Source organism: Haemorhous mexicanus, chromosome 10 (assembly GCF_027477595.1).
Source record: "Haemorhous mexicanus isolate bHaeMex1 chromosome 10, bHaeMex1.pri, whole genome shotgun sequence".
Classification (NCBI taxonomy): Eukaryota; Metazoa; Chordata; class Aves; order Passeriformes; family Fringillidae; genus Haemorhous; species Haemorhous mexicanus.
This window is the reverse complement of record NC_082350.1, coordinates 6,491,307-6,507,155: the sequence shown is the minus strand read 5'-3', so window position 1 is coordinate 6,507,155 and position 15,849 is coordinate 6,491,307. Positions and strand designations below refer to the sequence as shown.

Genomic DNA, 15,849 nt, shown 5'->3' with positions numbered 1-15,849 from the left:
GCAGCCTTTTACCCCAGGAAAGGTAAAAAGGAGGCATGAAAGGGAGTAAATTAAGATTTTCTGTCGATCATGGAATCATGGAATGGTTAAGGCTGGAAAGGACCTCCAGGATCATTGAGTCCAACCCGTGACCAATGTGCAGCTTGTCACCCAGACACATCCAGGTGTTCCTTGGACACCTCCAGAGGTGGGCACTCCACACCTCCCTGGGCAGCCCCTGCCAAGGCCTGACCACCCTTTCCATGAAGAAATTCCTCCTGGTGTCCAAGCTGAGCCTGCCCTGGCACAGCTTGAGGCCATTCCCCTTGTCCTGTCCCTGTTCCCTGGGAGCAGAGCCTGACCACCCCCAGCTGTCCCCTCCTGTCAGGGAGTTGTGCTGAGCCAGTTCCTGAACCCTCTGATGCAAAATATCTCTGGGAGCTTCCCATTGCTCACAGCCACCTCTCCTAATCCTAACCCCCCTTTGTTCATACCCAGAGAGACACAGGGATGGATCCAGAGGGAGCTGGCATCCAGCAGAAAAGGCTGAGTGAGTGATTTAAAGAAATTTTGTGATGTTTGTGGAGCTAAGGGGGCTTTGATGACTGTCCATAGCCCATTCCCACAGGGATTGTCACACCAGGTGGATTTAGGGAATGGTTCTTCAGAGAGAATAGCTGAACCTGGTCTATTAACCAGGAATTCTATCCCACCATCACCACACTGAAGGACAAGTGGAGGCTTGCTTGATGTTCCTGGAGGAAGGGATTTAGACACAAACAAACCCTTCTCTTCCTTTCCCCCCACAGTGTCATTATGGGATAGAAGGAAAGATGAGGCACAGCACAACACTTAAGAATGGAATTGTCAGCACTGTACCTGTTCCTGAGGAAGCTGTGTCTCCCACCTGCTGCCATCTCCTAGAAGAGACCCCAAAACCAGGGCCTGGAGCTGGGAGGACACCAAACTTCCAATCTCATTACAGCTGGAAACTCTGACCTGCTAAAGTCAGCTAAAAGGATTTTTTTTCAGAATTTAAAGCTGCATTTTTTTCCCCAAATCTGCCCTAAATTTCACCCTAGATATTTTCTATTTTTTCTTTCCTCTTGTATTTTGTTAGACCAGTTTCAGCACTTTTTTCCTGACTGAGAGGGGAAAGAAAGAACATAATCTGGATTTATTGGCTGTCGGGTGGGATTTATATTCAAATTGCTCTTTCTCCCTGTGGTGTCCCCACAATTCCCACTGCAGGCAAGCTGAGATCCTGTGCTTTTCTGGTACCACCCCTGTGTGTGATGGGGGAGCACCACAAACCTTCTCCCTTTCCTTCAAATGATCCCATCAGCCTCTGGAGCTTTGGGAAGGGCCATTCCCACCTGCAGCTCTGGGACTCACATTCCAGTGAAGCTGACCTGGACCCACTGGGGACTCTTCCTTCAGACACCCTCAGGGGAATTCGAGTGGGGTTTAGGGACCAGGAGCAACCCAGAAATGTCCAAAAGGATTTTGGGGCTGGCCACTTCCTGCCTGTATCCCTTCATCTCCCCCAGAGGAATTTTCTATCCAAACTGAGTGAAGAGGAAGAGCACCCACAGCTCCTGTCTGTCTTTGCTGAGGATGGGGATATACAGATTTAGTGCCTCCCTCAGACTGAGCTGTGTCTTCTGCCTCCCTGAGGATGCCCAAGCACGGATGAATTTTGGAGGAAGCTGTTGGGAAAGAGAGGGATAGTGACTCAGCCTCCAGGCTCAAGGCAGGTGAGCATGGAGTGACAAAGTCACCACAATTAGAGGAGGGAGAAGGAAAAGTTTCCCCCTTGTGACTCCATGGCTTAGGAGTGCTCAGAAGAAAAAAAATCCCACTGTTTCTAAGCTGGATCACAAGCATTTCACAAAATCCATGGAATAAAGCAAAGTGAATGTGCCTGGAGTGGGAATGACAGCCCAGGATGTCTCCTCTCCCAGCAGATCCTTCAGTCCCTCCAGGCAGTAGAGCACAGAGAATACCCCAGGCTGGGTCTGTGCACTGAGAGCCTGCCCAGACTCTCCATCCTCAAAGAACAAAAGTTCCTCTCTGCACCTTTGTGCAAATAATAAATATTTGCACGGACATGCTCGGAGTGAGTCCTGCCTGGAAAGAGCAGCTGGTTGTGGCTCCTTTATTGCCACTGCTCAGCTGGGTGGAGCTGGGGCTCACTGAGCACTGACACAGCTCAGCAGCTCCTGAAAACACTGGGAATTTACACCTGGGGCTCCTCACTCACTCCTGGAGAAGGGGTTGTTTTCACAGAATGATGGAGCTACCAGCAGCAGGAATAGCAGTGATGATGATGATGATGATGATAGTGGTGGTGATGTCTTAATTTTGTATAATTCCATCCATCCATCCAAACATTCCCAGAACTGAACAGATCTTAATCTGCACAGGGATCACTCTCACCACTGCAGGTAACTATCAGAGATATGACAGGTCCAGATAAAAGAATGGTAGGATTTTTAGGCAGAAACACAGTGTTTTTCAATAATGACCCCATTTTTTCTGTACTGGGAGGAAAAACAGCTGGAACAGCTTTTTGTGGCTCTCCACTTTCCCTCTGCTCCTGGGTTCCAGCCCATTTACTCTGGGTTTTACAGACAAGGAAATGATACGTCCTGTTCTTTTCTGATGTCCATCAGATCTCTCCTGAACAGAATTTGGAATATCACATTGCCTGGGGAGCACTGCCTTTTTAATCTCCAGTGTCTGGGAGAACATCTGACATTCCAGGGACATACTAGACCTGTGTAGAAAGAGGTGATCCCTCCTCAGCTCTGCTTGTAGGGACACTTTCAAAAGAAAAAAAAAAAAAAAACCTGTGGCCTTTCATAAATCCAGATTTCTCTAAATGCTGCCTGCTCTGACAGCCCTTGGGAGGCAGGGAATCACAGAATCAGGGAATCATTGAAGTTGGGAAAGATCTCCAAGATCATCAAACCCAACCTGCAACTGAATATCCCCATGCCCACAAGACCATATCAGAAAGTGCCCCTCATCTCATTTTTGAGCACTTCAGAAGATCTGAGGATGTGAAGCTCAGGGACTGCAGGAGATCCCAACTCTCCAGTGTCCACCTCCCCACATCCTGGCTCCAGGAATCACCTGCTGGAACAACACTGGGTTTTGTGGTGTTGTGCAGAGTTTGGTCTCAAAGCTGGGGTAGGAGAGAAACACACCAGGTTTCTCTTCAGGGAGAAAAACCAGCTCCACACTGGGAGAGAAAGGCTGTGGGAATCTGCTTCCCATTTTCTGCACTGCCATTCCTGGAAGGCTCAAGACTCCAAAAGATGCTCCTCACCTTGGGATGACCTGTGCCTCACCACTGATGAAAGCTGGAGCACCTCTGCAGGATTTCCAGTGGCCACATCCAGGAGACAGACCAGCTCCCAGGAAGAAGAAATCCCAGGAATAACAGAAACCCAACAACCTCTTCATTTAACGATGAAGGGAAAGATGTGGGACCCACACATGAGTGATGGAGATGCATTTGGCTTTGGAGAAGGAGAGATCTGCCTTCCATCTGCTGGAAGACATCTGTCCACCCCTCAGTGGAAGCTGTGGCGGGATATCTGCTTCCAGCCAGCCAGCCCTGCCAGTTCCTGACATCTGCTCCCACCTACCCACCGTTCCCAGAGCATTGGGAAGAGCTGCTCCTCTTCCCAGCCAGGGGAACGAGCAGCAGCAGGACTGTGAGAGCAGCAGCAGCAGCAGCCTCAGAGCAGTAATGGCCCCGTTCCTCTAGGTGGAATTTGCAGGGTGACTAAGAGTGATAGCAGCTATCAGCTGCTAAGTGCGAGCAGCTGGACTAATGACGTGTCCTAGTGAAATTCCAACTTTTTTTTCGTTCATGGACCAATGCAAACGGCAAATGCAGCCCAGGCATTTGCTATAACTGCAGGGTCAGACCTGCTCTCCTGTGTCCAGCATCCCAGCCACCAGCAGGAGCTCCAAGGAAGCTGAGAAGTTCCTTGGTCCCTGCCGGGGGCAGGAGGGGATCTGTGGCTGCTGCAGCTGCCTGGGCTGGGTTCCTGCCCAGAACATTGATTAGAGATTAGGTGCTCCTTATCACAGTGCTTGGCACCTGCCTGGTGCCAGCAGGAGGAAGGCACCAAGAGCCCACGGGGGGTTTGTCCCCAGAATAGGGAACAGTTCTGGGAAGGCAAAGTGCTGCAAATCAGATTCCTGCTGCTTCCTCCTCCCTGAGGGAACAACCTGTCAGTGCCTCCTCCCAGGAGCAGTGCTGGAAACACAGGGAGAACCCTTTCACAGTGAGTATTTTCCATGGATGCACGCTCCCTTGCTGAGTCTTTTCCAAGCTGTCTCAAAGGGAGGAGGGATAAGTCTTGCTCTCTGAGTGGCTGCCAGCTTCCAGTCCCTCTGGCAGAGTGAGTAGCAGAGCTCTGACACCTCAGCACCTCCTGAAAATTCTGCCCCATCCGCCCACAAGCCAATATCCCCACCCAGAATGCAAACCTTGAGATATCCAACTGCTGTGGCCAAATTCCAGCAGATCATTCAGGAATGAAGCTCACCAAATCCCAGTGATGCTGCATCTGCCTGCCTCCTCTTTTCCCATATTTTGGACAGAGTTTGTGAAAACATGCATTATACAGCAGGTGTAACACACATAAGGAGACACTGAGGCAGAGAACAGTTCCTGTATTTATTTGAATTCTCCCAGCCACACAGCCATTGCCATAAATTCCTGTGACCGAGGGAATCTGTATTTCAAAACACACATTAGAAAAAATATAATTGAAATGGAGAGACCAAGATAAATTTGTGTTATCAGGTGCAGTTATCAAGGCAGTAAATCATTGTCACAGCATAAGCTCTTATCCATATTTCCATATTAACACCAAACTTGGGCTCGGGGCTGGTGCTGCTGCACAGAAAAGGGATCAGCACATCCTGATGCTGTCTGGAGCTGGTGGCTGTCCCCAGGGACTGAGTGGAGCCAGTGCTGTGTCCTTGTCCCTCCGGGATTTGTCCCCATGCTGGAGCTGCTCTGGGCACTGGGGAATTAATGCTCCAAGCTGTTCCCAAGCTGCACCCTCACAGCTCATCCATGGAATAACTCTGCACCCAAGGGGGACTGATGCATGGTGGTGCCCCAGGGTGAGCTGATGACCTTGGTGGCAGCCTCAGCCTGCTCAGGAGACAGACAAAGATCAGATAAGCTCAAATCTCCGAGCAATCCCAAAGGTTTGCCACAAAACTTAAACCTAAGGATCTGTGCTGGCTGCACTCCCAGGGGAAAGGGCGAATCCCTAACCCTGTGTGCCCTGGAATAGTGCTCCTGGTGCCTCTGAGCCTTCCAAACCTCCCTCTTCACAAATCCTGTCCCTCTTGTAATCCCTGTCAGGGATTTTCCACAGCACCTTCCAGAGGGTCCCAGCCAGCAGCAAACCCTCTGCAACTCCCCAGGCTCATCCTGAAAGATTCTGCATTGCTCAGGGGGGCTGGAGGGACCAGCCTGGCATTCCATGACTGCCCTCCTTACATCTCCAACCCAAAAAAGTCCATTTTTCAGCCTCTGCTTATGTGAGAATCCATTATAAATGCCAATAAATGGAGCCAGCATTTGGTTCCACTTGAGATAACGTTTTGGCCACAGCTGTGCCTCTTTACAGGCAAGACATAAAACCCTGGTGAAGGCTCCCTAATAAACACCCTCATCTTTAAAGGACTTACAGCCTCACAAAAAAAAAAAAAAAAGCTGTGTTAGTTACCAACCTGATTGATCCTCATTAAAATAAAGCTGAGATAATTCTTCCCTGAAATGAGTTGCCACTAGGAATGCACTGATGGAGCTCGGGCAGTGTCGTCATTTTTCCCTTCATCCCCTTGCTTTTTCTGGAAGAGGAGAACACACACATTTCAACAGAGAGAATGCTGTAAAATGAAGAAATAATTTTTGGGCAAACTGTCAAGGTTTCACGCCAACCCCTAAATCTTCTTGTTGAAATCCAATGGTTTTCCAGTAAAACCTGTTGGCTCCTGACAGGGATTTTTTTTTTTTTTTTGTGCTACTGGCTCAGCACTTTCCTTGCATAATGTCCAAGCAAATGAGTGTTCTCTGCCCACATTCTGATGCCTTTGGAGGAATGGGATGCAGTCACAGTGTCCATGCTTCCCATGCAGGGCCTGTCCCCACTGAAGAGAGGAGAGGAATAGTGAAGGCACCAGCATAAAAATCACCATTAAAAAATGACAACGGCTGCTCCTGCCCCTGTGTGCTGAAAATTCCACTACCCAGCCATTATTCCATTGTATCCTGGTAAATCTGAAGTGCCAATCTATTCCTAGAGCAGCCCTGGCCCGAGCTGAGACAACCCCTATGATTAGTTTTATTCTGCTGAAGCCCAGAAGAAATTGCAGGGGGTGATCCCGCTGGATGAGCTCTTTCCATTACCTTCAGTCCTCTCCATAAAATACACGAGGAGACTGCAGGAAGAGCTTTTTCTTGTCTGCAGCTTCCTCCTGAGGGATAGTAGAGGGGCAACTCCCACCTCTGCTCTCTGGGATCAGGGACAGGGACCCCAGGGAACGGCTGGAGCTGTGCCAGGGGGTTTAGGTTGGAGATCAGGAAAAGGTTCTTCCCCCAGAGGGTGCTGGGCACTGCCCAGGCTCCCCAGGGAATGGGGACAGCCCCAGAGCTGCCAGAGCTCCAGGAGAGTTTGGACAATGCTCTCAGGGATGCACAGGGTGGGATTGTTGTGGTGTCTGTGCAGGGCCAGGAGCTGGACTGATGATCCTTGTGGGTCCCTTCCAGCTCAGGAGATTCCACGATTCTGTGATTCCATGATTTGAGCTTGAACCTGGCATGATTTGAACAGGATTTTTAGTACTGCAAGTGGAATATCCATCCAGTCATGGAGAAACCATGACTCCCTTCCAAGCCAAACCCAGGCAGGGGATGGGGCACACTTGGAATGCCTCTCTCATTTTCCAGTGGACAGCAGAAAACCCTCAGGGCCTGCTGGAACTTCTCACAGCAGAACAAACACGTGGTGGGGGGTTATTTATTTCTGATGGGCTGGAGGAGGTCCAGAAGTTCCATCTGTTCTCTTACACCTCCCCATGCTGGAGCCAAACCAGCCAATGCCCCCTTCCCTTCCCTTGGACACTTGGAAAATTTATTCCCCTATTTCCTGCCTGACTAGAACAAGCAAAAGAGAAACTTGCTGATTGATTTGAGTCTCGGAAAGTCCCTGTCATCTTGTTTGATGACTTCATTGCAGAAATGAAATAGGCAAGGGAAAAGCAATGTTTTCAAAACAATTTGGAGCAAGAAGAGGAAGGTAGTAGGAGGGGAGCCACGGGAAGTTGATGGCCTTTATTCCTCAATTCCCATGTTGTGCCTGGCTTGCTGCAGGCTACGGAGAGAAAGCAAAATTGTTATGATTCTTATTAGCTTTTATTTTATAAAGCCTGGCCCACGCTCTGTAGGGGTTTCCAGCTGGAGCTGCAAATCAGAGGCACGGCTGGCGCCTGCCTGGCCACCTCAATGTCCCATTAATGTCCCACCTGTCTGCAGGGGAGGGGACTTGTGTCCTGCTGCCAGCCAGGAGCGAGGTGGCTGCTTGGGGGATGGGATGAGTGTGGCTGCAGCATGGCCCTTTGTTCCCTGCTGGTGAAACACCCACCAGGAATGACTGGAGTGTGTCACTCACCCAGCCCAGGAGCAAAGAGAGCATTCCCAGCCCTGCTCCCAGCTGCTAAACAGCCAGCTTGGGTAACCAACATCAAGGAATGACAGCTCTGAGACACACCAGGCAGCAGCACCCATGGGCAAGGCTCTCCCACAGCCCTCTGGCTTCATGAAGGAAAACCAGGACCCCCCTGGATGCTCCCAGTTCTGCTGGGTGTTTGTGCCCAGCAGCTTCTCTGTCCTACCACAGAAGGTGTCAGCCTGGAGAAGAGAAAGCTCTGGGGAGATCTCACCTGGAAGGGGTCCAAGAGAGTTGAAAAGGGATTTCATACCAGGCTCTGGGGAACAGAATGAGTGGAATGGCTTCAAATTGCCAGAGGATGGGATATTGGGAATGAATTCTTGCCTGGGAGGGTGGGGAGGCCCTGGCACAGGTTGCTCAGAGAAGCTGTGGCTGCCCCTGGAAGTGTCCAAGGCCAGGTTGGATGGGGCTTGGAGATTCCTGGTCTAGTGGAAGGTGTCTCTGCCCATGGCAGGGGGTGGGACAATATGATTTTTAAGATCCCTTCCAATCCAAACCATTCTGGGATTTTAAAAACAGGGTTGGGGGGGGTCACCCAGAGCACCTGGAGAGTTCCCCTGCTGGCCCTGGCAGTGTCTGTGCTCAGCCTTTCCTCAGTGTTTGGCTTTCCAGAGTGACAATTCCTGAGAGCTCACACAGGTGATTTGGGGGGGGAATAACAAACCCAACAGGATCCATTATTTATTTCTTGTGTTGGCACACCAGGAGGCAGCAAATAACACAGAGCACTGTAGTGGAAGGGGCTGTGTCCTCCCAGGAGGAACACTGGCTCAAATGGATTTGCAGCCTAAATGGAAGAGACAGATGTGGGGTGGGAGAGGGAGCAACAGCCAAGAAAGAGCTGTTTTTGTTCATCCCTAATCTCCAGGCAGGCAGTGATGGCTTTCCCAAGGAATACAGGTAGGGTTTGCACCAAAAGGAGATTCCTGGTTGTGGGGTGGGCAGCAGCTCCTTCCTTCTCCAAGGAGCTGTTCCCTGGAGCGTGGCTTTGATAACACCTCAGGCACAGCTCACAGTGAAAGACACAGCCCTTTACCTCTGCCTTTGGCATAAACCAGTGATTGCTGTTCCTGAAAATGTGCTCTTCCTCTCCCCCAGGTCATTCCAGAGAGCTGGCACAGAGCCCAGATTCCTGCACGGGACTTGCACGCAGCGCTCCAACAGGGAAGCAGTCCTTATCCTCACCTAAACAGTCAGGAACTCAGAGGGAGCCATAAATATGCCAGTGCTCCACTTGCTTTTTTAGGATTTAAAAAAATCTTGAGAAGACACATTTCTTAGGAATCATTCCTGTGCAGGAGATAGGAGGCAGATTATGCTAATTGCCAGCAGAAGCCTAATGCTCAGCAAATCCCATCAAATTCCAATATGTTCCCAGACACATTCCATTTGCTCACGTGTTTATTTGGGGATGATGCCGACAAAGGAGGGAATTCTTTTTTTTTTTCTTTTTTTTTTTTTTTTTTTTTTTTTTTGAGCAGAATTCTTGGATTTTGACTGTAAATATGGCAGGAAGCAAACAGACAAGCTGCAAGGATTTCCCTCCAGAGAAGGAAATGCAGTGAGATTACTCAGAACAATTCCCATTCTGAGGGCTTGGGGGAATGGCTTGGGGGGACCCCAAGGAAAAGGAGATGTTTTGGGGTTGTAAGTGAAAGCCAAGCCCAGAGCATCAATAGCAGCACATTTCTAAGCCATGGCACCACGAGAGGCATCAATCCTCACAGGGAACAGAGGGCTGGAACACAGGGAATGTGTGCTGTGCCTCCCGGGAAAACTGCACCTCCCACTGCAAAGGGGTCACACAGCCCGATGGGGCTTGGCTCCAGCCCATCCCCTGTCCCAAGGGCTGGGATCAGGTTGCAGTTAGGGATCACCACAGCTGATATGCCCTTCTCCCAAGGAGGGAAAGACTCCTCGGTGTGTCCATGCCAAGTCCCAGAGATGCTGGTTTGGGTGGGAGAGTGTTCAGGCAGTTCTACAGAAGTGTTGAGAAAGACTTCCAAGGTCTGTGAGCCCAGCACTTCTCTGCTCACCACTGAGCCATGGCCCCAAGTGCCACCCCCACGAGTCTGCTGAACGTGTCACAGAATGCACAGTCACAGATTTCACAGAATGTTCTGAGTGGGAAGGGACCCACCAGGATCACCGAGTCCAACCCTTCAGGGAAAGGCTGCTCTGGGATCAAACCCACAGCCTTGGTGTTGTTAGCTCCATGCTTGCCTCCCCCACTGTGCTGGGCAGAATGTCTGACCACTCTTTTAGGGAAGAAATTTTCCCTGATGTTCAGCCTGACCCTCCCCTGGCACAGCCAGGAGACCCATAAAGCCCAACTCAGCCCAACTCAGTCCAACTCAGCCCATCTCAGCCCAACTCAGCTCCCAGATGATGCCTTGCACTAGGGAGTGGTGATGAGTTATCATGGCTTGAGGGGAAAAATCCATTTTATTATTATTATTATTGTTATTATTATTATTATTAATAATAATATAGAATCACAAAATCCTTAGGTTGGAAAAGCCCTCCAAGGTCATTGACCCCAAACATTAACCCAGCACTGCCAAGGCCAACACTAAGCCATGTCCCCAGCTGCCACATCTACACAGCTTTCAAACACTTCCAGGGATAGCTATTCCATCCCTTCCCTGGGCAGCCTGTTGGCAGTCCTTTTGGTGAAGAAACTTTCCCTAGTTCCCAATCTAAACCTCTCGAGGCCATTCCCTCTCCTCCTGTCCCTGCTCCCTGGAGCAGAGCCTGACACCCCAGCTGTCCCCTCTGGTCAGGGAGCTGTGCAGAGCCAGAAGGTCCCCCCTGAGCCTCCTTTTCCTTGGAGTTCCAGTACTGAGCATCCCAGGTGTCACCCCCAAATCCCAGCACAGGATGTCCTGCCCCAGCACTGAGATCCACCCCCAGCAGTGACCCTGGGCTGCTGAGCCAAGTGCTGTCACACACACAGGCCTTTCTCCAGCCTGGCTGTGACACCAGAGCTGGGCAGCCTCATCCAGCAGCTTTAGGAGAGGGGAGATCTGGTTGCAGTGTGCTGGAGTCTGAGGCCCAGATGCAGGGAAATGCACCATCAACCAAGGATGAAATGCCACCCTCCCACTCTGCTCTTTCCCACTGTTATCTGCTGCAGTCACACTGGGACTGCTGCTCCCATCTCTGGGTGGAACTTGTCTGCCTGACTGCTGGTTTGCCTCTCAAGCATCGCTAAACCAATGAAAGTCACTCCATTGCAACCCCCGAGGCCAGATTTGCTCACCATGCAGGGAGCACAAACTCAGATTTCAGTACATTGGTGATGGTTCTGTTCCGACAGCTCGGAGAGGAGTGATGCTGCTTCATGCTTAGAGTCATGGAATCCCAGAATAGTCTGGGTTGGAAAGGAGCTAAAAGCTAATCCAGCCCCACCCCTGCCATGGGCAGGGACACTTCCATATCCCAAGTTGCTCCAAGCCCCATCCAGCCTGGCCTTGGACACTCCCAGGGATCCAGAGGCAGCCACAGCTTCTCTGGGCACCCTGTGCCAGGGCCTCCCACCCTCACAGGGAAGGATTTTTTAGCTCAGACAATTTATCTTTCTGCTCAGGATTTCCAGCTCAGAGCCTGAGCTGCTGGCATTGAGTCTCCTCTTCTTTATTAAATAATTACTGAACCTTCAGACTCTGAACAAATCTCCCCTGTGCCCTGTGTGATCAGCTGGAGGCTGCTGTGCTGGTTCCACCATGGATAGAAACTCTGGAAATAATGCACACCAACACCTCGTGCAGAGAGGATTTTCCAGGCATTTCTTTCCAGAGGGAGAGATCCATTTCCTTTCTCATTACCTGACTCTGTAGAGACACTGGGCTCTGCATCCACAAGCAGACCCCCACTCCTGCTTCTTTGGGAAAGGCCACAGGTGGGTGTTTACAAGCACAATACCACACACTCCTGACAGGACAAGATTGGGAGTCCTTGGAGGATTTCATGGCATAAAAACTTACAGGATAGAAACTGATCCAGATAACAAAGAGATATAAAGGATGGGTGACCTCCTGAAGCCATTGCTGCCACCAGGAATGTGTGGTGAGGGCATGGGAAGATGCCTTCACTCTGCTTTTACCTCCAGGACATTATTTTAAGTCCTCTGGGAACTATCAGGGAGTCTCTAGGATTAGAGCTGGAGGTTTTTTAACCTATGGAATGGGATTCAAGGCAGATCTTTACTGTGAGGGTGCTGAGGCCCTGGCACAGGATGCCCAGAGCAGCTGTGGCTGCCCCTGGATCCATGGAAGTGCCCAAGGCCAGGCTGGACAGGGCTTGGAGCACCCTGGGACAGTGGAAGGCGTCCTTACCCGCAGCAGGGGTGGGACTGGATGAGCTTTAAGGTCTCTCCCAACCCAAACCATCCTGGCATTCCATGATATGGACCAAAGTGAAAATCAAATCAAGCAAACCTTTGTGTGAAAGAAGCAGAAATCCCCAGGGAAAGGCAGATTTACTTTTATTCCAAAAAGCTTAAGGCTAACAGTAGAGGTCAGATGAGCAGTTCCTTCCTTGGACAGTACTTCTGTCCAGTGCACTGGAACAGGGGACACTGACACTTGTCTTGAAGTGACAGATTTATTTGCCATAATTATTGTCAGCTCCAAAGAGATCGGATTTTTCCTGGCACTTCGTATTCTGGCAGGAGAGTGGGACTGATGAGGTCTGATGCAAAGGCAATGAAAAATGTGAGGGATCTCCATAAAGAGAAGCAGTCAGCTTTAAGGTTCAGCTGGATGAACTGCTCCAAGGATTTATGGTGTGGAAGGCAGAGCTACAGCAGCTTCTGAAATCATTGCTGCAGTCACACAGACAAGGGGAAGGGACCCCAGCCTGGGCGAGGACAACTTCCAAACCAGGCTCATCTCTCGTGGCTCACTCTGGGCACATCCATGTGTAAAAGTGACTTTGGAGAGTGAGTGCCATCACCTTGAAATCTCATTAATTACAGACCTAGAACCACAGGATGGTTTGGGTTGGAAGGGACCTTAAAGCCCATCCCATCCCACCCCCTGCCATGGGTAAGGACACCTTCCACTGTCCCAGGCTGCTCCAAGCCCTGTCCAGCCTGGGCTTGGACACTTCCAGGGATCCAGGGGCAGCCACAGCTGCTCTGGGCACCCTGTGCCAGGGCCTCACCTCCCTCACAGGGAAGAATTTCTTCCCAATATCCCATCTAACCCTGCCCTCTGGCAGTGGGAAACCATTCCCTCTTGTCCTGGCACTGCAAGTCTTGGTAAAAAGTCTCTTCATCGTTCTTGAAAGTCCCCTTTATATATTGAAAGTCCTCTATAGGATCTCTCTGGAGCCTTCTCTGTTCCAGGCTGAGCACTCCCAGCTCTGCCAGCCTTTCCTCCCAGCAGAGCTGCTCCATCCCTCTGCTCACCCTGGTGCCTCCTCTGGGCTCTCTCCAGCAGCTCCAGGTCCTTCCTGTGCTGGGCCCCAGGGCTGGGGCAGCTCTGCAGGTGGGCTCTCACCTGAGCAGGGCAGAGGGGCACAATCCCAATCCCTTTCCTGCTGCCCACTCTGGGATCAGCCCAGGGCAGGGGTGGGATCAGTACAGAAATCCCTCTCCTGGCCTCCAGACCCCAAAAGCTCCATAACACAAGACAGGGAAAAAATGCTCTCTCCCTGAGTCACAGGTGAGGTCCTGTCCTCTCAACACCTCCACAGACCTTGCAGGCATCAAAAAGCAAAGGGAACTGTCCCCAGGAGGTTTTTGAGGGGGAACCCTGTCACCTTTCCTGCCACCCATCCCCGTGGGGCTCCTGGGACACTCAACCCTGCTCACTTTGGTGAGGACACGTCTCAGGACCAGCTTCTCCTTTGGCATTTCATCACGTTCCAACCAGCAATGTGAGGGAAAATGAAGAAAATCCCCTATTTTTAGCAGATAAAATGCAAATTTAAAGCATTACCTAATGCAGAACATTTGTGGGACTGTGTTTCATTGGTTGGCTGGAAAACCCTGATGTGGGAGGAAAGATAAAGCCAGTGAGCTCCCCCTTCCCACTTCCAGCCACAGAGGTGCATCCATGCATTGGAATGAGGTGGTGAACTGGGCAAACCCAGGTTGGGGTAAATAAAGGTTTAGCCAAAATAACACATTTTTATTGATCTGCAGATGTGTAGATAATGATTAGAAAGTTTTCTTGGAAGTTTTCCTCAAGGTGTCCTGAAAGCCCTTCTTGTACAGCCACCAATTTATATGAATGTCCTGGAATGCTGAGGTTTGGCCATCACAAATGGAAACATGTCCTTGCTCAGGAATTTGGTAATCACCCATGGAACAGAAGAATTTAGGAAGATCTCCAAGGTTGTCAAATCCAATTTGTGCTCGATCCCCACCTCGTCACCAGCCCAGAGCTCTGAGTGCCATGTCCACGAGTTCCTTGGACACCTCCAGGGATGGGGACTCCATGACCTCCCTGGGCAGCCTCTTCCAATGGAATACATCCCAAATACATCCCTGCTCCTTCGGGAAAAGGACAAATTCCTGCCAAGGAGGGAAAAAAGCTCTGGGCAACTGGTCTAGCAGGAAGTGTCCCTGCCCTCAGCAAGGGGTTGGAATGAGCTTTATGGTCCTTCCAATCCCAATGCTGTGATTCTCCTCCCTCCTCCTGTTTGGGGGCATGGAAAGCTGTCCCTGTGGTGTGCTGGGATGAGGATCCCAAGCAGGGAGCTTCTCCTGCATCCTGGCAAGTGGCACAGGGGGTTCTGCTGCTGGCTGCCGCAGATACAAGCAGGGCAGGGAGAGGCTCTGGAGCCTGAGCACCCCCAGCTCCACAGGGAAGGTGTTTTGTACCTGGCAGCCCAAAATCTCTTCCAGTTAAATCCAAAACCCTACTCAGCAGCACCTGCCAGTTCCCCAAAATGTAAATTTTCCAGGCAGACGATATTGATATGCACTGACACTCCACAGGGGACTGGGGGAGTTGGGAATTTGCCAGAAATAGGCAGCTCTTACTTCTGCTTAAAACTCACTTTTCATCTCACATTCAATTATCAAGCACAGAATGTATTTTTAGCAGCTGGCATTAGGAGAGCGCTGTCACTTTTGTTCCAGCCTGACTTGAAAGTTGTGTTTATGGGAAGACTTGGAAGAGTTTGTGCCTGTTCCTGTCCCAAAACTGGGAAACAGGAGCAAGGAGAGGCTTGGCAGGTGTCTCTAGACCCCCCCAAAATAAAAGAAATCCATGCTGAGCGTGGTTCAGGGAACTGGGACCGGATGGGAGCTGGCAGGGATGACAGAGAGGCAGAAGATGAGGCAGCAGAGGAAGATGATGTTGACAGTGACATTTTTAACAGGATATCAGCGCTCAGGATTCAGGGACCTTCCTGCCCCTGTTGCAGCAGCAGGAAGATGAAGCAGTTTGGAAGAAATCTGTCAGAAAGACACAGCTGTAATCCCTCTCTTGGTGCTCCCCATCCTCCTGACACCCAGTGCCACCACGCCTCAGCCCTCCCCTCACCACGGGGGTCTCACCTGGGGCTTTGCCTTGCAGGAGATGGATGGATGTTGGGGGAGGCAGAGGAAGTTGTTAAAGCCTCGTGTTTCCCTCTCCCTTTCACAATGCACCTTTTATTCCGCTGGAAACATGAACCAGCCCGGTAAATGCTCAGGATTAGATTGGAAAGAAAGAAAACAAAAGGCAGCAGCTGCCTGGGTTAGGAGCGTTTGGAGCTGCCGTTGCAGCGAGTCCCTGCTTCTTGCCAGGTGTTTTGTTGAGTTCAAGTAAAACATCAAAGTCCATTATCTTCCCTGCCTTGCCCTCAGCTCCTCGAGCCAGCGCACAGCACAAAATTAATTTGGTTTATTCCAGCACACGCAATAGCCGCCTATCTTCCCGACTCCCTGGCTGGAAGGAAACAAATTTCCTCCTTAAGCACTTTCCACTTGACCTGCTCTTTTCTCCACGGAGAAAATTGAGGTCAGGGAGCCGCTGTTGTGCAGTGGCTGCCGTTCTCCTGATGCTCCGTGGCCAACAGGGTCCCTGCCCTGCTGCTGCTGGTGGCTCCAGATCTCCCAGCTGGGGCTCCTGCCTTCTCCCTGCTCCCACGAGACCCTGGC

The 15,849-nt window shown here is 50.8% G+C and overlaps 1 long non-coding RNA gene across 1 annotated transcript in view; it reads right to left on the bottom strand.

Moving 5' to 3' along the window:
• Nucleotides 1-4,657: 4,657 nt before the first annotated feature.
• Nucleotides 4,658-15,849, bottom strand: part of LOC132331455 (uncharacterized) — a 45,051-nt gene continuing 33,859 nt past the window's right edge. Inside the window, exons 2-3 of the long non-coding RNA XR_009487592.1 lie at nt 5,752-5,871; nt 4,658-5,164 (exon numbers count right to left, since the gene is read on the bottom strand). This is a non-coding gene — a long non-coding RNA (uncharacterized LOC132331455). The remainder of the gene's footprint in view (nt 5,165-5,751; nt 5,872-15,849) is intronic.